This window comes from Lactuca serriola, chromosome 4 (assembly GCF_051521515.1).
Source record: "Lactuca serriola cultivar US96UC23 chromosome 4, Lser_US96UC23_V15, whole genome shotgun sequence".
NCBI lineage: Eukaryota > Viridiplantae > Streptophyta > Magnoliopsida > Asterales > Asteraceae > Lactuca > Lactuca serriola.
Genome location: NC_136411.1, coordinates 266,038,330 through 266,062,342, shown reverse-complemented (window position 1 = coordinate 266,062,342; position 24,013 = coordinate 266,038,330).

Here is a 24,013-nt window from a genome sequence, read left to right as displayed (position 1 = left end):
AGGATCTGGAACTAAAAAGGAGCGGTGGATCGATAACCCACTAAACTTATATATATATATATATATATATATATATATATATATATATATATATATATATATATATATATATATATATATATATATATATATATATTAATTACATTATTAAGGGACCAAACTGTAATTCAATAAAAGAAGCGGACCACTTCTGTCACATAATAAACAGGGACCAATTCTGCCAACTCCTAATACAGTTTACTGTTACTATTTTTCAGAACTTTAATTAATATATATATATATATATATATATATATATATATATATATATATATATATATATATATATATATAATATGATGTCTTAAACATCCTCTAATTCAAGGGGTGTCCATAGATTGTGCTAGTGATCACCATTATACAGTTTACTGTTACTATTTTTCAGAACTTTAATTAATATATATATATATATATATATATATATATATATATATATATATATATATATATATATAATATGATGTCTTAAACATCCTCTAATTCAAGGGGTGTCCATAGATTGTGCTAGTGATCACCATTCTTTTATTCTCTTATTTGTCTCTTTTTGCTAATTAGCAAAGGCAATATATATCAACTTCACGCTTTTAGGTTCTCTTGGTATATTCATACGTGAGAAAGCAATTTTTAGTCATTTGTTAAAATCTTTGGTTTGCATGGAATTATATAAAACTAGTTGAATATCCGTGTATTACGCAAAAAAATCATACTATTAAAAATATAAACATATATGATATTAATTTATTCTCTTATTTGTCTCTTTTTGCGAATTAGCAAAGGCCATATATATCAACGTCACGCTTTTAGGTTCTCTTGGTATATTCATACGTGAGAAAGCAATTTTTAGTCATTTGTTAAAATCTTTGGTTTGCATGGAATTATATAAAACTAGTTGAATATCCGTGTATTACCCAAAAAAAATCATACTATTAAAAATATAAACATATATGATATTAAATATAACTAACATGATAAAATAGATGTTTATTAGAAGGTTTGACATTTAAGACTTATATTATAATATTTATATTTACTAGTAGAATTTTGATTGGCTTTTATCTCTAGGTTGCACGTAAATAAGGTTTTGAATAAATTTTGATTTAAAATTGTTTTAAGTATTTTTAACTCAATTAATTTAATAACTACTTATTTGTTTATATGTTCAATTTCTTCAACCATATTAATTTGAAACACCTACAATTTTTTCATCTTATAATATTCAATTTATAATATTCAATTGATTTGTTCATTAAAATATTTTTAATACGCAACTCTTCTAACTTTTTAACTTATGTATATTAATTTATTAGTTATTCAAAATATATAAATTTCGAATGACCAAATCACTTCTTTAATTATTACATATAAACATTTTTTCATAAAGTATGCAATGATCTAGTGAAGTATAATCGAGAAAAAATATTAAATGTTAGAAGAATAACCATAACATATTTTTTTTTATATTGGTGGTGCTTATCATCAAACGAACTTCAAATAATAGTTAAAAATATATTGGTCTTTCTTTCGGCTCTAAATGTACAACCATAACATTTATGTGAAATTTGATGAAATTATAAAGGAAAATAAAATGGAAATAATAAAGAAAAACAGAACATTATATATGGATATTAGTAGTTGAAGGTTACACATAAATAAGGTACACACTTATATATACATTATGTTAAATCACTTGTAGTCATCTTTTATTTTATAATTCCCTTTGTGTTTACCTTCTTTTCCATTTTCATGGAATCTAGATAAGAAAAATAAACGGAGAAAAAAACCAAGTGTAAGCAACCTAACATAAAAGTAATGTTCTTATAAAGACAAAATATTATGATAATCAATGAATTATTTAGAATGGAGTAAATGATATATTAGAATGGGAAAATGACACATATAACCCACAAACTTTCTAGAGTTGACCCGTTTGGTCACTTATGTTTTTCTATGGCTTTATGAGGGAATTAAGTTGTGGGCAACCTGTCTTTTTAGTCACTTTTACTTGTTTTAGCCAGTTTGTTGACACATGGACAAAACGTGGGGCCCACCCTTATCTCCCACTCACACACACATACACACACTCTCTTACTCTCTCTCTCTCTCTCTCTCTCCCACACACACACACACACACTCTCTACAATCGCTCAAGAACAAATATCCCCTTCCCGTTGTTCTTCCTTGCAGCAAACTCAAACCCACCAATAACCTTCCTATTTTGGAAGAATTCAAGTTTTGGGCAACATATTCTCCAGCGCAGCACAAACCAAACCTGCATTCCTGTTTTCGTGTCTCCGCACATTTGAAGTCACCACCAAACCATCGATTTGATCTGACTCGGTCCTTCATAAAATGTTAGGTGACTCGGTCCTAGATTATTATGTCATGATATTGCCATTTTCCCTAATACAATCCCATCTGAAAATCACAAGGGTAGGAACCATTGTTTCGATTGATGGAAAACCCATCTAAAATCATCGCTCCTTGTTGTTTCCTTCCTTCGCCGACTCCAGTCCCTCCCGCCTCACTGTCACCTTCTCCTGGTTATGCCTTCAACACATAACATTCCACAGAGCACCTTTAGCTCTTTCTCGTTCAAGCATTCCTCCTGCCATCCGCCTTCGCTGCCGCCGCCGGAAGCAAACGACCTCCGCCACTCCTAAGTTAGCGCCAACCATTCAAGTAATTTCTTTGTTTTTTTTCTCCATGTAGGTAAAAATCAGAAAATCTGGTATTTAAGTTGATAAGAATCAGATGAAAATTTTGATGAATTTCTTTGTTTGTGAAATCAGAGTATGTATGTATGTGTGAAATTAGATTTTATATATATATATATATATATATATATATATATATATATATATATATATATATATATATATATATATATATATATCTAGGTTCAAATGTTTCTAGCAACTATTGTGTGCATGAATGCACCAATAGGAATTTAGGAAAAAATAAATAATTAAATAAGACATTTAAGTGGATTATAGTAATCTTTGTATATTTAGTTATGGTAGATAATTAATATCCCAGATATCACGCAAGAAGCAAAGATAAATTTAGAACATTAGCCCTAAATCGAACTCACCATCGTTTCTGATCCACCGCTTCTTCTTCTTCTTCTTCTTCTTCTTCTTCTTCTTCTACAATCGATCATCAAGATTCAAAACTCATTACCATGTAATTATCCTTCTCCAATAAATTATTAAGTTTTTCTTGCGTTTAATAAAATCATTTTTTTTCTTTAATCGGTCAATCATCATCGGTGATGATAGTGCTGGTGGGAAGTTGTCACAAGATTTGATGGAAAACACGTGTGGTCTCAATGATTTTTATTTGTTTAGTCTTCAACAACAACAACAATATCAACAATTGCAGCAGTCATACCAACCATCAACAAAGAATTAAGATTTGTGTTTTGAGTCCGGGTTTCATAAACCGGTATCAATGCATTCTCAATCTGTTGCGGCTCATATTCAAAACCTGAATCAAGAAATTGAAAGGTTCATTAGTTTACAGGTAACCTATCCTAGATTATTCACCATTTTTCTATAATTTGGATGTATTCTCAAGAATTTTAATGATTTAGTCATTTAAAAGGGGGGGGGGGGGGGGAACCATTTTTTTTTGGTATTCTCACTCATCTTTTTAGAGAGAATAGTGATTTAGAAGGAAAAAAAGCCAACATGAATTTTTTTGTGGTTCGTTATTTTCTCCTTCTTTGACTTCATATATTTCTATTTTATCCTTCTTTGACTTCACATATTTCTAAGATCCAAGTAAATCTCATTTTTTTTTCTGATATGTTTGATATGATTTTATCGTGGACTCCATGTGTTCGATAAATTGCCTCAATGAAAAAATAGTTGATAATATTTAATTTTTTAACTTCTCTCCAACAAGAAATCTAACAGATTTTGTTCCAACAAGAACTTCAAAAAATTAAAAGTATAATTTTTATGTAAATAGCAGTGGTCTCGATTTGGTAATTATCAAAAAAATTTGATTATGGGCGTATCTCACAGCAATTCTGTCGGAATGGAAGATCGAGATCTAATTCTGTCATAATGGAATCTCGATTTTATGGCATGGAATCTCAAATTACTCGTTAGTATTTGAAGGTATACACTATTTTATTGTAAATTTAGTCACATTCATGTATTTATTAATTACATATGTTGTATGGTTCATCAAATGGAGTATAAAGATCTGAGCATCTAATTTTGCCCACCAAATGTTTGTTAAAATGCTTGAATCACATATTTCAGCCATTTTTTTTTGTAATCATTAAACTATCATATCTCTCTCATACTAGCTTGAAATGATATGAAATTCGTTTCTACATATTCCCCTTTGTGTTAGCTACAAGTTAGGTTCCAAATTCATTTTAATTGGATTAATCTTGGCTCAGTTATAGTCCTTCGAACATGGGATGTTACAGGTGTATTTTTAGCACTTTTACTTTGTTTAGATATTTTTGTGATCTTTGAACTGTCATATTTACCACATTCTAGCTTGTAATAAGCTGACCTTTTTTGAAAGTACCGTCCTCTATGTTAGCTACAATGTAGGCTCTAGAATCATTGTAATTAGATTAAGTCGATTATTTGGATCAAGTGACTCGGGGAATACTTGATCAAATGACTCGAGTATTACATTTTGTACAAATAAACTAAAAGGCTTTAATGTCTAACACATTCTATTAGAATTTATAGTTTTTTTCTTTTAGAATATACTAAAAGTTTTAATATTTTAAAGTTGATTATGTTTTTTTGGATTTAGGTTTTGAGGGGGCTGCCATTGATGTGGAAAATAAAGAAAACATGAAGAACAAGAGTATTCTAGCAGAATGTTGTTATTTTTTCATAATTTTATTCAATTTTGTTGATATTCTTTTAGAATATATATAATTATATTAAAATGTATACGGCTTTTAGTTTATAAGAATATGTATGAATTTGTATTTAAGTTCGAATGTACAAGAATATGTTAGAATGTTGTTATTCTTCAACCGGAGATTCAAGAATTATGTTATTCTTCAAAAATATTCTAATAGAATAAAATTTTGAAAGAACATCATTCTAACTAAAAAAAATTCTAACGGAATGAAATCGGTTATGTTTACAAATGACATTAGAACTAAGATTGAATTAACTTAAATAATTCAAATTATTAAAATTAGGAGAAGTAATTATCCCTAAAAATCCGAAAATTTCCTTTTTTAAAAATAGTTAATTGTCCAAAATACCCTTATGCTGAAATTTATGTGATTATATGGTACATGTTATCCCATTATATTATTATACACTCTCAGATCATGACCATTGATTAATTCCATTTGTTGGTCCATATTTGTGCTTACGAGCACACAATAGATGCTAGGAACACAATAACCTAGCCTTATATATATATATATATATATATATATATATATATATATATATATATATATATATGAATTTCTTTGTTTGTGAAATCAGAGTATGGTACTTTTCCATGTTGTTATCGTTTCCTTTTCACTTAATTTACCAGTGTTTTACCAATTACAATAATGAGGAAATGTTCATGAATCACCTAGAACACAGACTCGGAATGAAAATGATGATGAATCCAATGAGTTGGAGAAAGAGAAGTAGAAGTAGTTGTAAGTTGAGGAGGTGGTTCGGGTGTAACTGATAAAGAAAAGAAGAAGAATGATGCTGGAGTGGAAAAGGGGAAGCATCATAAGGAATCTAAAGTTGAATGTGGTCAAGATTCATAAGATGTAGATCTAAAATCGTGATGAACTCGACATTGTGTGTGTCCCATGTATGGAATTGGAACAAACTGTTGTTATGTAATCATGGATGAATGAATGGTTTGGGGGTGTTATTTAAAATGGTTATGGAATCTTGTTTTTGGTGAAATTTAAACCACCCCATTTGATAAGGGATGGACAATATTATCAGTAAATTTTTCTTGGTTTCATGAATAGGTTTTGTGTTTTTTCCACCACAGGGATCATCGATATGTTTCCTCAGTCAAGACAACCTGTAACACCTCGATTTTCCGTAAGTTTCCCTTTTTCCCCTCAAACCTTTGAAATCGTGCATTTTGACCCTTATAGCTAGTACGTGGGGCCTACCCATATGGTACGCTTAGCGTACTAGCTAGAGAATGGATCAGGACTTCAGGAGTGTATCTCGGGCGTATGCTATGGTATGATGGGCATATACGTGGATTTAAAAAACCCTAATGTGGGTTGTTGCACCCTTTAAATTCATCCTTAACTTTTAGACTTGGCCTCATTTCATCTCCCATACGCTCCAAAAAACTTTAAACGTCCCTTTTAGCATCCCATCTTGCATCTTGAGCTTTTGAAGTAAAAGTTGGTGTGTTTTGACCCATCTTTGAAGAACCCTAGAAGGAAGTGAAGTTCATAACTTGGTGGGATATTGGAGATCCAGAACCTCTACCTGTTTTGCAAGGATTTTGAGGTAGCAAGTTCTTATCTTGAATACTAGTTGCTTAGATCCCTTTTGGGGTCAATTTGTTATGTTTTAAGCCATGGTTAGGTGAATGATTGGACTAGGACATCCTTAAAGACTTATCCTTTCAGATCTAGGCTTTTCATGCCCCCCTCATGCATAAAGGTGCCATCTTTATGAAGTTAGAAGTCTCATGCAAGCATTAAGATATGTATTAAGCCTTTTTTTTGAGCTAAAGAGCCTTGTTTAGCCTTGCATGATTGTAAAGTTAGCAACTTTACGTGTTTCTCAGCTCAATAAGGTGAGATCTCCGTTTTTGGGTGTTATCTTAAGGTGTTAAGAACTTAGTGGGAGTAGCAGTCCATGAGTTGGCAGTCAGAGATTTTTGTGCAGCTTGACATTTGAAAGGTGAGTGTTCCTCACTATACTTGTTGGCTCGAAGGCACCAAGGCCGACCCATTTGGATTGGTTATCCTATTTATTGCATGATTGAGTATCATAGTGATCTATTAGATATGTATCCTGGTAGATAAGATAATGCTATGCTTATTGATATGTAGGATTCGTCTATTTGTCTGTTGATTGAATATATGTTTATTAGTTATGTATATATCGACATGTGTGTGGTTGGGTTGAGGCGATCCTGCTTTGTGTTGAAGTCCAACACACCTATGGCGGTCCGGATAGATTGAAGGCCTATGAGGCGGACCAGTTAGGCCGAAGTCCCGAGGAGCGGTCCAAACATGTTGTAGGCCCGGAGTGGCGATCCAGACATGCTGAAGTTTCTGTATGCATGCTTTTGCTGTGATATCTATGTTTATGTGTTTTGGTGGTATTTTGGGGGAACTCACTAAGCTTTGGGATTACAGTTTTGGGTTATGTTTCAGGTACCTTAGAGGATCACAGGAAGGCGAAGGCATGATCGTGCACCTCCTCATGTTTTTGTCTTACAATTTTGGGATTTCTCTGATGTGAAACTTATGACTAGAAGGTCAGGTGTGCTCTGAACCTCTTGAGGTCTGGAGCGAAGGATTGGTAGATACTTGTTACGAGATCGTATTCTGTTGAGCAGAGGGCTATAATGATTTGGGCTCAGTTCATGGAGCTGTTTCGTACGCATTATGTGATGCAGGTTGATCGTGAGAGGTTTGGTCAAGAGTTTTTAGATTTGTGGTAGGGATCAGAGTCGATGACGGGGATCACCCGTATGTTACTGAGAAGGCCATGTTCTTCCCTGAATTTGCTTCGGAGCAGGCTCAGATGACCTGTTACCTGAGCATGATGAATACGAATATCAGACAGTTTATTTACACCCACCGGTATGATTCATTGTTGGAGTTGTAGGAGGCCGCCAGGCCGCATGGGCTTGAGATAGATTTTCAGTTGAGAGAGCAGAGGATGGCCCCATCACAGTCGCAGCCATCACCGAAGCGGTTCAAGGCCGATGAGTCTAGATCTGCAGGTGACTGAGGCCGCACTTGTGGGAAGTGAGGTTGGGTTCATGGCGGAGCATGCCGATCTGGTAGTTTGTGACACAAATGTGGCAAGGAGGGGCATTATGAGAAGGACTACCGCCAGTTAGCCCCGGTTTAGAGTACAAGGATTTTCTATCATTTTGATTAAGTTGGCCATGTGAAGGTCAATTTTCTGTTACTCGCCGCCAAGCCGGCGGATGCCCTCGCGCCGGCTACACTAAGGATCACAGATGGGCGCCAGAGGAAAGAGGAGCCCCCGAGGGCTCGAGGTCGCGCTTTAAAGATCACTACCGAGGAGGCCAGAGTAACTCTAGATGTTGTGACTGGGTATGTTTCTATCTGTTATGTTGTTATTTATGTTTTTATTATGCTTATATGTGGGTACCCTTGTTAGGTACGTTCCTAGTGAACTCCTTGCATGCTTTAGTGTTGTTCGACTCGGGTGTGAGTCGCTCCTTTGTTTCTCGGTTTATTTAGTTGGGAGTTTGTTATGCTTTTAGGGGAGATGGAGTGTCTGTTGCGAGTTTCTATCGCCAATGAACACGGGTTTTCTGCTTCTTCAGTATATTCGGGTTGTGTTCTAGAGATCTTTGGAGTATTATTTTCGAGTGATTTGATCTGTATTCCCATGGGGGATGTCTGCGTGATTGTGGGTACGGATTGGCTAAGCCGTTTTGGTGCTATGATTGATTGTGAGGGCCAACGTGTGGTAGTTCGAACCCCGTATGGGGGAGAACTGGTTATTTATGGAGAGGGCACCAGGATGAGTTCAGGATTTTGTTCTGCAGCTAGGGCTCGACAGTATATTCAACATGGGTGTACATGTTATTTGGGTTATGTAGTGGATACACGGATTAGGGATCTGGTTTCAGTGTCAGAAGTCCTGGTGGTCAGGGAGTTTGTAGATGTATTTCCAGAGGAGTTAACTGGTGTGCCTCCTAAGAGGCACGTCGAGTTCAGGATCGACCTCGAGCCAAGTGCGGCCCCGATTGCCAAGGCGCCGAACTGTTTGGCACCACCCGTGATGCATGAGCTATCATCTCAGCTGTAGGAGTTGCTAGGCAAGCAGTTCATCCGACTGAGTAGTTCTCCATACGGAGCATCGATTTTATTCGTCAAGAAGAAAGATGGTTCACACCGGATGTGCATTGATTACCGGGAGTTGAACAAGTTAACGGTGAAGAACTGTTATCCCCTTCTGCAGATTGATGATCTCTTTGATCGGCTATAGGGAGCACTTGGTTCTCCAAGATAGATCTGAGGTCTGGGTACCATCAGGTCAGGGTGAGGGAGGATGACATGGAGAAGACTGCGTTTCGGACTCTTTATGGGCATTATGAGCTCGTGGTAATGCCATTCGGGCTCACCAATGCGCTTGCAGTATTTATGGATTTGATGAATCGGGTGTGCAGGCCGATGCTGGATCATTCGGTTATCGTGTTTAATGATTATATCTTGGTATATTCCAATACCAGAGAGCATCATAAGGAGCATCATCACAAGCTTCCAGGGTTTTGAGGCGAGAACGGCTTTACGCTAAGTTCTCGAAGTGTGAGTTTTGGTTACAAGAGGTTCAGTTCCTTGGACACCTCGTTAACCAGGATGGGATATTGGTCGATCCGGCCAAGATCGAGGCAGTGATGCAGTGGGAGATTCCGAATTCTCCCTCAGATATCAGGAGTTTCTTGGGATTGGTAGGGTACTACCGGAGATTTATTCAGGATTTCTCCAAAATTGTAGTACCCCTCACTCGTCTAACAAGGAAGGGGGTGGATTTCAGGTGGGGCCCTGAGCAGCAGTCAGTATTTGAGACCCTTCGGCAGAGACTTTGCGAGGCCCCAGTTTTAACCCTCCTGAGGGAATCAAGAATTTTGTGGTTTTCTATGATGCATCCATCACTGGGTTGGGGGCAGTTATTATGCAAATAGGACGAATGATAGCTTATGTTTCGCAGCAGCTGAAGCCGCATGAGACGAGATATCCCATGCATGATCTTGAGTTGGGGGCAGTGGTTTTCGCCCTCAAGATTTGGAGGCATTACCTTTATGGGGTCCGTTGTACTATTTACACGGATCACCAGAGTTTGAGGCATATTATGGATCAGCCGAACCTGAACATGAGGCAGTGCATGTGGCTGGATGTAGTCAAATATTATGATTGAGAGATCCTTTACCATTCAGGTAAAGCGAATGTGGTGGCGGATGCCTTGGGCCGCAAGTCAGTTGGACCTTTTGTTGGTGTGTCATGTATGAGGATATATTTGGATTCTCCGCTCGTGGGGTTGATTAGGGAGGCCCAGGACATGGGTGTTCGGGAAGAAAATTGGAATATTGAGAGGATCAGGGGCAAGATCACCAAGTTTGTTCCGCACAGTCGTGGTTTGTTGACCCATTACGGCTGGGTATGAGTTCCTATGTCTGGTGGGGTTAGATAGATTGTGTTGGAGGAGGCTCAAAAATCTTGTTTTTCTTTCTACCCAGGGGCCACCAAGATGTTTTGGGATATGTGGTTGAGCTATTGGTGGCCTTGGATGAAAAGAGAGACCGCGTGGAACGTCGAGAGGTGCTTGACCTGTAGGATGGTCAAGGCCGAGCACTGGAGGCCACATGGAAATCTGCAGCCTCTGGAGGTTCCCATGTCGAAGTGGGAGCAGATATCGATGGATTTCATCACCAAGTTGCCGAAGACAGCGAAGGATTTTGATACTATTTGGGTCATCGTGGATCGATTGACAAAGAGTGCCCATATTCTGGCGATAGAGGAGAGCTCGTTGGCTGAGAAATTAGCCGATGTGTATATTCGCGAAATCGTTGCTCGCCATGGTGTTCTGATCTCCATTGTTTCAGACCATGATGTTCAGTTCACCTCCCGTTTTTGGCAGATGTTCGATGAGGAGTTGGGCACGAGAATACACTTCAGCACAGCTTATCATCCGCAAATCGATGGTCAGAATGAGCAGACCATCCACACTCTCGAGGATATGTGGCGAGCATATGTCATTGATTTTGGTGGGAGTTGGGACTCCTAGGTACCTCTTGTAAAAATCTCCAATAATAACAGTTTCCACTCCAACATTGGTGCTCTGCCTTTTGAGCTTTTGTATGGACGGAGATTTCGTACCTTAGTCTGTTGGGGAGAGGTTGGTCACAGGGTCATGGGTCAGACTGAGGTGGCTCTTCAGACTACAGAGACGATTCAACAAATTAGACAGAGACGGCAGACTGCTCAGAGTTGGCAGAAAAGCTATGCGAACTGGCACCAATCTGAGTTGGAGTTTTAGGTCGGTGATACGGTGTTGCTGAAGGTCTCACATTGGAAAGATGTGATTGGCTTCAGGAAGAGGGGGAAGTTGGGCCCCAGATACATTGGACCATTCCAGATTATAGCCAGGGATGGCAAGTTTGCCTATAGTTTAGATCTTCCCGAGGAGCTCATTCAGATCCATAACACTTTCCATGTTTCACACTTGCGGAAGTGCGTGTTAAATGAGGATGCGATTGTGTCATTAGATGAAATTTAGGTTGATGAGTGCCTGAACAATGTTGAGAGGCCCATAGCTATTTTGGAAAGAAAAGTGAAGGTTTTGCAGAGCAAGGAAGCACCTCTGGTAAAGGTACGTTGGCAGCATCGGAGGGGCTCTGAGTGGACCTGGAAGCCAAAGGCTGAGATGCCAGAGCATTACCCAGAATTGTTTGCTGCAGCGGACTTCGAGGATGAAGTGTGAGTCAACTGGGGGAGAGTTGTGGCACGCATATTTTTGGTAATTTTCCCTTTTCCCCTCAAACCTTTGAAATTGTGCATTTTGACACTTGCAGCTAGTATGTGGGGCGTACCCATATGGTACACTTAACGTACTAGCTAGGGAATGGATCGAGACTTCAGGAGTGCATGCTGGGCGTACACGTGGATTTTGAAAACCCTAATATGGGTTGTTGCACCCTATAAATTCATCCTTAACTTTTAGACTTGGCCTCATTTCATGTACATCACCCTCAAGAAAACCCTAAATGTCCCTTTTAGCCTTCCATCTTGCATCTAGAGCTTTTGAAGTAAAAGTTGGTGTTTTTTGACCCATATTTGAAGAACCTACAAAGAAGTGAAGTTCATAGTTGTGACAACCCGAAATTTCCATTCTGAACAAACCAAATCAAGCCAATAGAAGTTAGAACAGTTTCAGTAAAATTCCAAACTTTGGGTATAAGTTTTACAGTTTTTCAAGATTTACACTTAAGGAGATATCAGGAGAGTGGATGCACTAAGGTTTTGTGCAACACTGTTATTCGAATACTCTATGATATTAGAGTTCATTCCGGGAATAAAATATTTTTCTTCCAAAAATCTCAGGACTATATATAGAAATCTGAACCATATTTATTCATTAGTTACATTTCCAACTAGAGAAAAGCCGAATTCTCTCTCACGAATCTTCGGGTTTTTATCCCAAATCGTGAGTACTTCTATCTAGTTGTATTATATAGCTTAGATTGTGTTTAGAAACATCAAAATCAAGTCAAAACACTAAGATCTATGAGTTTACCTCCCAAGAACACCTTGGGGAGTAAACTCCATTTTAAGGGCCAAAAGTGTGCCCAATGTCCCTCAAAGCCTTGGGATTCAACATAGGGACTACCATTACATGTTTAGACCACAAAATCAATTAGAAACAATGGCTAGAAGTGAGTTCACGGCCAAGGAAGTTCTTGGGCCGTGAACTCCATTTTAGGTTGCCAAAATGCCCTAAACGCCTTCATTGATCCAAGAGACTAGCATAGCACATTACCTTGATGTGTCTAGGACCCAAAAAAATCAAAATACCAACACCTATGGGTGTTCACGGCCGCAAACACATGACCAAATGGTTCATGGGCCGAAAACTCAAGTTAGGGGTGTTTCGATGCCACAAACACTTCCTAAGGCTTAGGCTTGAATTTAGACATGTACCCTAATGAGATTAGGACTAGCAAACACCATTAGAACACCAAGAGTAAGGTGTTGACGGCCCAAGAAGTTCCAGGGACGTGAACTCCAAATAATGGTGCCAACTGGTGCCATAAACTCTTCCAAAGCCTAGTACAAAAGCCTAGTTTAGTTCCTAGTTAATTTAGGGACTTGAAAACTGTAACACCGTGAATTTCAAAATAATTTTTCGCAATATAAAAAAAAACATTTCTCATTTAATTTCATAAAAACATTAAGTTTCAAATTCCAATCTGTATCATACAAAACCCAAGATCACATAAATATATCAAATACCCCTGCGTGTGTACAGATCAAGCCGACGCCTTCCCACGGTCATCGCTAGTACCTGAAACAAGAACACTAACGCTGTAAGCACGAAGCTTAGTGAGTTCCCCAAAATACCACACATAAAACACATATTAGCCACTCGAGGCTATAACTCTATGGGTCCGTGTACCCAACTCTGTGAACCCTCAGGTTCTAACTCTAGGAACCTTCCGGTTCCAACTCTGAAATCATGCACAACATAAATCACATAGAAATAATGCAGTACAACACATGGCATACACATAACATACATACACTAACACATAGCTCTGATTACCTACTCAAGGTAAAGTATAGTGAGAAGACTCACCTCGCGTGTCTCGGTATCTCACGAATCCTGGAAATCCCTCGTGCTCGATCCTCCGAGCTCTAATCCTCCTATAACATCACATGACTCTAATTAACACTTTTTATCTCTAAGGTTGACTATCCCTAAGAAGTCAACACAGGTCAACGGTCAACGGTCAACTTTGACCGGACTCGGCGAGTGCACACGGCAACTCGGCAAGTCTAGACGTTCTCACCAACTCTCTAGGATTCCCTTTCTACACGTCGAGTACTCCCCCTGACTTGACGAGTTTCACCTGGCAGAAATCGCGGGGCCACCCCGACTCAACTCGCCGAGTCTCAAGAACGACTCGGCGAGTCCCAGCTCGACTCAGTCCACTTGACAACCCTCTCTAACTCGCCCTGACTCACTGAGTCAACCCATGACTCGACTGGACCACTCACTGGCCGGTCCAAGGCAATCTTCAAGCTACTCGCCGAGTCTGCTCATCGGACTCGGCGAGTCCATGCCATGCAATGACTCAAACTTGCTTCTAAGGTCAGATCTATTCCAACAATTCATAGATCTGACCTTCCTAGACTGATTCACCACGTAAAGCCCCAGACTTGGTGCATAAACAACCTCTATATGACCATATATGAAGAATTTTCAACAAATCTCACTACTCAAGGTCATAACCTCCATTGTTCTCTATAAAGCTTGATGAATGAGGCTCTCTGGACCTCTATGGATCCAGATCCGAAGTCTCATCACTAGCAAGGGACTATTTGGCCATCCAATCAACTCAACAAGGTCACAAGAAACCCTAAAATCAATTATACTTCACAAAACAGGAGATGAGCCGAAATCATACCTTTAGATTGAAGGGCTAAGCTTCAAATCCACCGAATAGCAGTCTCCTTTGCCTCCTCTTGGCTAGAAATTCCCTCTTCTTTGCTAAACAACACACAAATGTCAAGAAATGCTTCCTTTCTCTCTCAAATCGCTAAAGCACTCTAGGGTTTCTCTCTATGGACTGTTGGGTGCAAATGACGGCCATAAGGCCCTTTAAATAGGTCCCAAACCCGAGAAATTTAGGGTTTCATTAAACAGCGTGGACTCGCCGAGTCCAGACGAATCCCGCGTCCAGAATCGCGACCCTACTCGGCGAGTCTGAGCTCCAACTCGCTGAGTCCCCTCTCAAAACACCAAAAAATCAAAACAATAAAATACCTGGAATTCCGGGCTGTTACAACTCTCCCCCACTAGAACTAGACTTCGCCCTCGAAGTCTCGCTCTGAAAATAGCTCCGGATGCTGCTCCCGCATCTCGCGCTCCGGCTCCCAGGTCATCTCTGATCCCTTCCGGTGTTGCCACTGAACCAACACCAGAGGTACCTCCTTGTTCCTCAAAACCTTGATCTTCCGATCTCTGATGGCTACTGGTCTCTCGGCATAATTCAGGCTCGCATCCACCTGAATATCCTCTAATGTAACTACTGCCGACTCATCGGCAATACATTTCCTCAATTGCGACACATGAAAAGTGTCGTGGATTTGCCCCAACTCTGCTGGCAATTCCAAACGATAGGCTACCCGGCCTACCCTTGCAATTACGCGAAATGGCCCAATATACCGAGGCCCCAACTTGCCCCTCTTCCTGAATCGAATCACTCCTTTCCAAGGAGAGACCTTCAGGAGAACGAAGTCGCCGACCTGAAACTCAAGCTCGGACCGGCGTCTGTCTGCGTAACTCTTCTGTCGGCTCTGGGCGGTCAATAACCTCTGTCTGACCTGCTGAATCTGCTCTGTCGTCTGAAGCACGATCTCTGTACTGCCCATCACTCTCTGCCCAACCTCTCCCCAGCAAATGGGGGTCCGACACCTCCTACCATACAACAGCTCAAAGGGTGGCATACCAATGCTCGAATGATGGCTGTTGTTGTAGGAAAACTCTGCCAAGGGTAAATACGCATCCCAGCTACCCCCGAAATCCAACACACATGCTCGAAGCATGTCCTCAAGCGTCTGAATCGTCTGCTCACTCTGACGGTCTATCTGGGGATGATATGCGGTACTAAAATGCAATCTAGTACCCAACTCCTCATGAAATTTCTTCCAGAATCTGGAAGTGAAGCGCACATCACGGTCTGAAACAATCGAGATCGGCACCCCATGCCGAGATACCACTTCTCTCACATATAACTCTGCCAACTTCTCCGCTGAAGAACTCTCACTGATGGCAAGGAAGTGAGCGCTCTTCGTCAACCTATCCACAATCACCCAAATTGCATCAACTCCTCTGCCAGTCCTCGGCAATTTGGTGATGAAATCCATAGTGATCTGTTCCCACTTCCATTCGGGAACCTCCAATGGCTGCAACTTGCCATGCGGTCTCTGGTGCTCGGCCTTAACCCTACAGCAGGTCAAGCACCTCTCAACGAACCATGCGACGTCCCTCTTCATACAGGGCCACCAATACTCTTTCCTCAAATCCAAATACATCTTTGTAGCCCCCGGATGGATCGAAAATTTCGACCGATGAGCCTCCTCCATCAAGGAAGTGCGCGTACCACCCACAAACGGTACCCAAATCCGACCCTGAAAAGTCATAAGCCCTCGACCATCCGTAACGAACTCTGAAACCAAACCAACGACCCGTTCCCTCTTCTGCATCTCCGGCTGCACAGCCTCGGCCTGTGCCCCACGAATGGCATCCAATACCGGAGCTATCATGGTCAATCTCAAACATACATTTCGCAATGGAGTGCTCTCCGCCCTGCGGCTCAACGCATCGGCCACCACATTGGCCTTGCCCGGGTGGTACAGGATCTCACAATCATAATCCTTGACCACATCTAACCACCTCCTCTGACGCATATTTAGATTGGGCTGATCCATCAAGTACTTCAAGCTCTTGTGGTCCGTGTATATCGTACACTGAACCCCATATAAGTAGTGACGCCAAATCTTGAGGGCGAACACTACTGCCCCCAACTCTAGATCATGCGTGGGATATCTCGTCTCATGAGGCTTCAGCTGCCTCGATGCATATGCTATCACATGACTCCTCTGCATCAATACCGCACCCAACCCCAAAATCGATGCATCACAATATACTACAAAATCCTCCATCCCTTCCGGGAGAGCTAATACCGGGGCTTCGCACAACCTCTGGCGAAGTGTCTCAAAGGAGGTCTGCTGCTCGGGACCCCATGAGAATGCAACACCCTTCTGGGTCAATCTGGTGAGCGGCACTGCGATCTTGGAGAAATCCTTGATAAATCTCCGATAATACCCTGCTAATCCAAGGAAGCTCCTGATCTCAGAGGGTGACTTTGGCACCTCCCAACTCATCACCGCCTCAACCTTGGCCGGATCGACCAGAATCCCTTCCTGGTTAACGAGATGTCCTAGGAACTGGACCTCCCGTAACCAGAAATCACACTTGGAGAACTTTGCATAAAGCTTCTCCAATCTCAGTACCCCAAGGACCTCCCTCAAATGCTCTTCATGCTGCTCTCTCGATCTTGAATACACCAGAATATCATCGATAAATACAATCACCGACCGATCCAACATCGGCCTGCATACCCTGTTCATGAGATCCATGAACACCGCCGGGGCATTGGTGAGTCCAAAAGGCATCACCACAAACTCATAATGCCCATATCGCGTCCTGAATGCTGTCTTCTGGACGTTCTCATCCCGCACTCTCACCTGATGATATCCCGACCTCAAGTCGATTTTGGAAAACCAAGATGCTCCCTGCAACTGATCAAATAAATCGTCGATCCTCGGCAACGGGTAACGGTTCTTGACCGTCAGCTTGTTCAACTCCCGGTAATCAATACACATCCGGTGTGAACCATCCTTCTTCTTCACGAACAGAATAGGTGCTCCCCACGGCGAGCTGCTCGGCTGAATGAATCCCTTCCCCAACAACTCCTGAAGCTGCGAGGATAACTCTTGCATCTCTGGAGGTGCAAGACGATAAGGTACCTTAGCTATAGGCGCGGCCCTCGGAACCAAATCAATACCAAACTCCACTTGCCTCACAGGAGGTACTCCCGGCAGCTCCTCGGGAAAGACATCTGGAAACTCACGCACCACCGGTACCTCCTCAACTGAACTCGGTCTCTCGGAAGTCGCCCGCGTGTCCAACACATATGCCACAAAACCCTTACCGCCCTGCTGTAGACACTGCCTCGCCCTAGCGGCCGAACAAAAGGCTGATCCCGAACGGGTACCCTCGCCGTACACCGAAAGAACTCCCCCACTAGGGTCTCGTATAGTCACCAGCTGACACTCACAGTCGATAACCGCGCCGAATCGGCTCAACCAGTCCATGCCCACAATGACACAAACATCACCCATCGCAATAGGAATCAGATCAATCGGAAACTCAACCCCGAAAATCTCTAACACACATCCCCGGAAAACCTCCGTGGCACAAATCAATCTATCATCAGCTATGGAAACTCTCAGAGGTCGACTCAATGCCTCACGACTAACACTGATATGCTGACCAAAGGCCAAAGATACAAAAGACCGACTCGCACCCGAGTCAAATAACACTAAAGCAGGTACGGAATTCACAAGAAAGGTACCTACGCATAACATAATATAAGCATAACATCTCAATATCAAAATAAATACACGAAAGGAAACATACCAGCCACAACATCGGGCGCAGCGCGGACCTCCTCCGCAGTCAGCTGGAAAGCTCTCCCTCGAGCTCTCGGCGTCTCGGCCTTCACAGGCCGACTCTCTGTAGCTCTGATGGCGGCAGGAGCAGACCCCTGAGATGCTCCGCGCAACTGCGGACACTCGGCCTTCCGGTGTCCGGTCTGGTTGCAGTGAAAACACACTGCAAACCCCTTGGGGCAGTCCTTGGCCATGTGCCCCTCCTTGCCACATTTGTAGCAAGACCCCGCTCGGCAAACTCCGTCATGACCCTTGCCGCACTTTCCGCAAGTGCGGCCCTTCTGGCTCCCTGGTCTGGGAGCAGGCTTGGCCCGCTTGGCGGCCGGCTGTGACTGTGCCGGTCGCCGATCCCTCCCCTGAGACTCCGCCTCCTCCCTGGCCTGAGTCTCAAGCTCAATCTCCCTCTTTCGGGCATTTGCCTGAAGCTCAGCAAATGTCCGGTACGAGGAGTTCGCAGCGAACTCCCGAATATCCCGCCTCAAGATGCTCAAGTAGCGGCTCATACGTGCCTGCTCAGTGGACACGTGCTCAGGGCAGAACATCGCCCTCTCATGGAACATCCTCGTGATCGCTGTAACAGACTCAGTACCGTGCTTGAGGGTCAGAAACTCCTGTGCCAAACGCTCCCTCTCCACCTGGGGAATGTACTCATCCCGAAACATGGTGGTGAACCTTTCCCAGATCACCGCAGAAAGCTCAGCATGCGTATAATGCGCCGTCACAAACTTCCACCAGTCCTTCGCTCCCAAGCGAAGCTGGTTCAGCGCGAACCGGACCTTCAAATGCTCAGGAGACGAGCAAGTGAAGAAACACCCCTCAATATCAGATATCCACCTCATAGCTGCCACCGGATCCTGAGTACCATCAAACTCTGGTGGTTTTGTGTTGCTGAACTCACGGAACAGCAACGCATCCCCACCCTGCGGCCTTGCAGCAGCAATCGCTGCGGTAGCCGCTGCAGCAGCAGCCTCAGAAAGAGCGGCATAACGCTCATCAAACGTCTCAATCAATGTGGTCTTTATAGACCCAAACATCTCCGGTATCTCTGCCCTGATGGCCGCAGCCACCTCCTCCTGAATGATCTGGCGGATCTCCTCCTCACTGGTACCACTGCTCTCGGGCATCAAACGTGTCCTCACCATGATCTACCTCTGAAATACAACATACGATAAATTAGAATCCACACGAGTATGCTCACACTCGTCAACTCTTTCCTCCTTGATTCTTGGCATTCCAAAGATTCTGACTTGGGCTGCACACCGCTCCAGTGCTTCCAGTAGTACGGGCCCAATACTACTGTCCGCACCGCACCAGAATACACTCCAAGTCCTTCTCTTTGGATCCCAGGTCTCAAGTACTCTATCATGCATAGACCACTCTCTCTAATAGATCTCTCATAAGTCCCTCGCTGCTACCTACTCATTCTCAAGCATCTCATAGCAGCTCACCTCTCCCTAGGCTAAGGCATCACAAATCAGGCCACTCGAGTCCTAATAGCAATACCTAGCCTACTCTAGCATGCGGATACATCATATCAATATCAATATCACATAATATATAAAGGTATTTTGGGAAATCACCGTTCGGGCGCTGACTGATCGTACACACATCTCTTGCTCTGCGTTTTGAAAAAAAAATCTTTTACTCTTTTTGAAAATACATCTCAAATCCTCAGTTTGAGTTCAAATACGCCCGAAGGTGTACTCGAATCCCTCAAACCAAAGCTCTGATACCAACTTGTAACACCGTGAATTTCAAAATAATTTTTCGCAATATAAAAAAAAACATTTCTCATTTAATTTCATAAAAACATTAAGTTTCAAATTCCAATCTGTATCATACAAAACCCAAGATCACATAAATATATCAAAGTCCCCTGCGTGTGTACAGATCAGGCCGGCGCCTTCCCACGGTCATCGCTAGTACCTGAAACAACAACACTAACGCTGTAAGCACGAAGCTTAGTGAGTTCCCCAATATACCACACATAAAACACATATTAGCCACTCGAGGCTATAACTCTATGGGTCCGTGCACCCAACTCTGTGAACCCTCAGGTTCTAACTCTAGGAACCTTCCGGTTCCAACTCTGAAATCATGCACAACATAAATCACATAGAAATAATGCAGTACAACACATGGCATACACATAACATACATACACTAACACATAGCTCTGATTACCTACTCAAGGTAAAGTATAGTGAGAAGACTCACCTCGCGTGTCTCGGTATCTCACGAATCCTGGAAATCCCTCGTGCTCGATCCTCCGAGCTCTAATCCTCCTATAACATCACATGACTCTAATTAACACTTTTTATCTCTAAGGTTGACTATCCCTAAGAAGTCAACAACGGTCAACGGTCAACTTTGACCGGACTCGGCGAGTGCACACGACAACTCGGCGAGTCTAGACGTTCTCACCAACTCTCTAGGATTCCCTTTCTACACATCGAGTACTCCCCCTGACTTGACGAGTTTCACCTGGCAGAAATCGCGGGGCCACCCCGACTCAACTCGCCGAGTCTCAAGAACGACTCGGCGAGTCCCAGCTCGACTCAGTCCACTTGACAACCCTCTCTAACTCGCCCTGACTCACTGAGTCAACCCATGACTCAACTGGACCACTCACTGGCCGGTCCAAGGCAATCTTCAAGCTACTCGCCGAGTCTGCTCATCGGACTCGGCGAGTCCATGCCATGCAATGACTCAAACTTGCTTCTAAGGTCAGATCTATTCCAACAATTCATAGATCTGACCTTCCTAGACTGATTCACCACGTAAAGCCCCAGACTTGGTGCATAAACAACCTCTATATGACCATATATGAAGAATTTTCAACAAATCTCACTACTCAAGGTCATAACCTCCATTGTTCTCTATAAATCTTGATGAATGAGGCTCTCTGGACCTCTATGGATCCAGATCCGAAGTCTCATCACTAGCAAGGGACTATTTGGCCATCCAATCAACTCAACAAGGTCACAAGAAACCCTAAAATCAATTATACTTCACAAAATAGGAGATGAGCCGAAATCATACCTTTAGATTGAAGGGCTAAGCTTCAAATCCACCGAATAGCAGTCTCCTTTGCCTCCTCTTGGCTAGAACCTCCCTCTTCTTTGCTAAACAACACACAAATGTCAAGAAATGCTTCCTTTCTCTCTCAAATCGCTAAAGCACTCTAGGGTTTCTCTCTATGGACTGTTGGGTGCAAATGACGGCCATAAGGCCCTTTAAATAGGTCCCAAACCCGAGAAATTTAGGGTTTCATTAAACAGCGTGGACTCGCCGAGTCCATATCCTGGACTCGCCGAGTCCAGACGAATCCCGCGTCCAGAATCGCGACCCTACTCGGCGAGTCTGAGCTCCAACTCGCCGAGTCCCCTCTCAAAACACCAAAAAATCAAAACAATAAAATACCTGGAATTCCGGGCTGTTACAAAAACACCATAAACGTCCTCCCAAGGGATATTACGGCCATAATCTCCAAGGGATATGGTCCCAGGGCCGTGAACTCCTCAAAGGAGTTAAAAGGAAGCCCAAACACTTGTTTAAGCCTTGAAGCAATTCACCACTTGAGTTGTAATAATGTTAGGCTTCATTTAGGAACCTTATTGAGAGTTTACGGCCGGGAGTTTACTCCCCTAGGCCGTAAACTCCAACATATATGGTCTTTTGACCATAAACTCCCATGAGAGGTCTTGCACTCCTTTGTTGCAACCCATTAGCCTCCTAGCACTTGACCAAAGTGTTTACCTCGCATTAGAATGTATATACATGTTTTTACTAGTGTTTTAATTACTAATTGTTTATATACATATGTCTTTATATGTAATTAGGATCATTGTGTGTGTCTAAAGTCTTCACTTGACACCAAGCACTTGTCCGATCCTTCCTTACGATACAGTCTGTTCAATTCCAATCACTTACTACAGGTGAGTTCATACCCCTTAATCAACGTTTTAACTGTTTTTAAATGTTTTATAGGGGGGGATACAAGTTGTCACACCCCGAAAACCGAAGGCGGAAACATTTCCGGGGTTGGCTCCACATTGAGTACCAAATCCAATGCACATAGTAAGTAAAGTAAAACAACCATTACATTACATATAGAATAGTTTACATTAGTTTCAAAAGTAAAGTTATACATGTGATACATAGTATATATGAACAAAATGAGACGAGTATTCTACGCACTCCGTCTTCGCCAAAAGATATCGTCGGGTACCTGTCTAATGCGGACCTGAGAATACAAGCTGTTTGAAAATCAGCATAAAAACCCCCTTTATATGTGTTTACGGCCCAAGCATGCTCCAGGGCTGTAAACACATGAACAAGGATCTAAATCATGGTTTGAGGCATTCTAAGTCCATTCCATAAAGTCATCTAGCCATATCCAAGGTCTAATTGTGGTTTGGAAGGGTTTTGTTGCTCAAAAACCCCATTTATATGAGTTTACGGCCTAGGACTGTTCTAGGGCCGTAAACTCATGATAATGGTCCTAATCCATGGTTTAAACTTGAATTTGAAGGCTAGAGAGGTTGCATGACAAGTTAGGGAAGGTACCTTGGTGATTAGAAGCCTTAAATTTGAGATTTGGACCCTTAAACTTGAATTTAGGAGAGAGGTTAGAGAGAGATAGAGAGTTGTGAGATGAAGCAAAAGCTTCAAATGGAAGCTTGGATAACTTTAAATAGTGTCTAAGTTCGGGACACGGTGGAATTCTACCCGATACCGGCGTTAGACGGGGCTTTTGGTCGCACCCGATCGAGTTGTCATAACTTGATATGGTTGATTCAAGAAATGTTCCGATCACTAATATAAGGTGTTAGAATGAGTTCTAAAGGTATTAGAACACCCATTAAGTCATAATATAAAATACACATTAATGACTTAATTAAATGACGGAAATCGAAAACGAAATTGATAACGACGATTAGATTATCGAAATGAGTTACGAAAAGGGTTACAAGCAGTAATACGAATTTCAGGTTGTTACATTATCCCCCCGTTAAAGGGAATTTCGTCCCGAAATTCAAAGATTTGAACACAAATCGCGAAGTGAAAAGAGATATGAGGATGAGTCTACTGCTTCGGGTCTTCATGCTCTTAAGTGGAATCGGGTCTCTGCTTGGCATTCTAGCGAACCCTCATTGTCGGGATGCGGCTTTGTTTCGTACGGTCAACCTATCAATCCATGATTCCAATTGATTCATCCATGAGGGTTCGGACTTCCGTTGGTTTCGATCTCATCAAAGGATTTCTAGGGTTTCGTCAGGTCGGCACTCCTTACGAACAAAGATGTGGAATACCAGATGGTTGCTGCCGAGTTCTGAAGATAGCTCGGAGAGGGCTACGGAATCGATTCCTAATAAGGATCTCGAAGGGTCTAATGTTCTACGAGTTAAGTTTTCCGTACTTCCCAAGGCGTACTATGTCTTTCCAGAGTAAGACTTCCTACAAGAGGGTACATCTTCATGTGACAGAGTAACTAAGGGTCCGATGGTCCTAAAGGAAACTTCTACGTGGGTCTACGATCATAGCCAGCGGGACCCAAGAATTGACGGGTTTCCATGGGTATCCTCGGTGACGACTAATTCTTTATTGCTTTTAGTTTTTGGAAAGGTCCACAAGTATGACTGCTTTGCTTATCTACTTTACCGGAAAGTGGTTTGACCGAAGGGCACCACTACTATCTCGTAGTGATTGCATCAAGTCCTGGTTGCTGTCTTGGACACATCGTCCTCACTAAGGTTTTGGTTACGA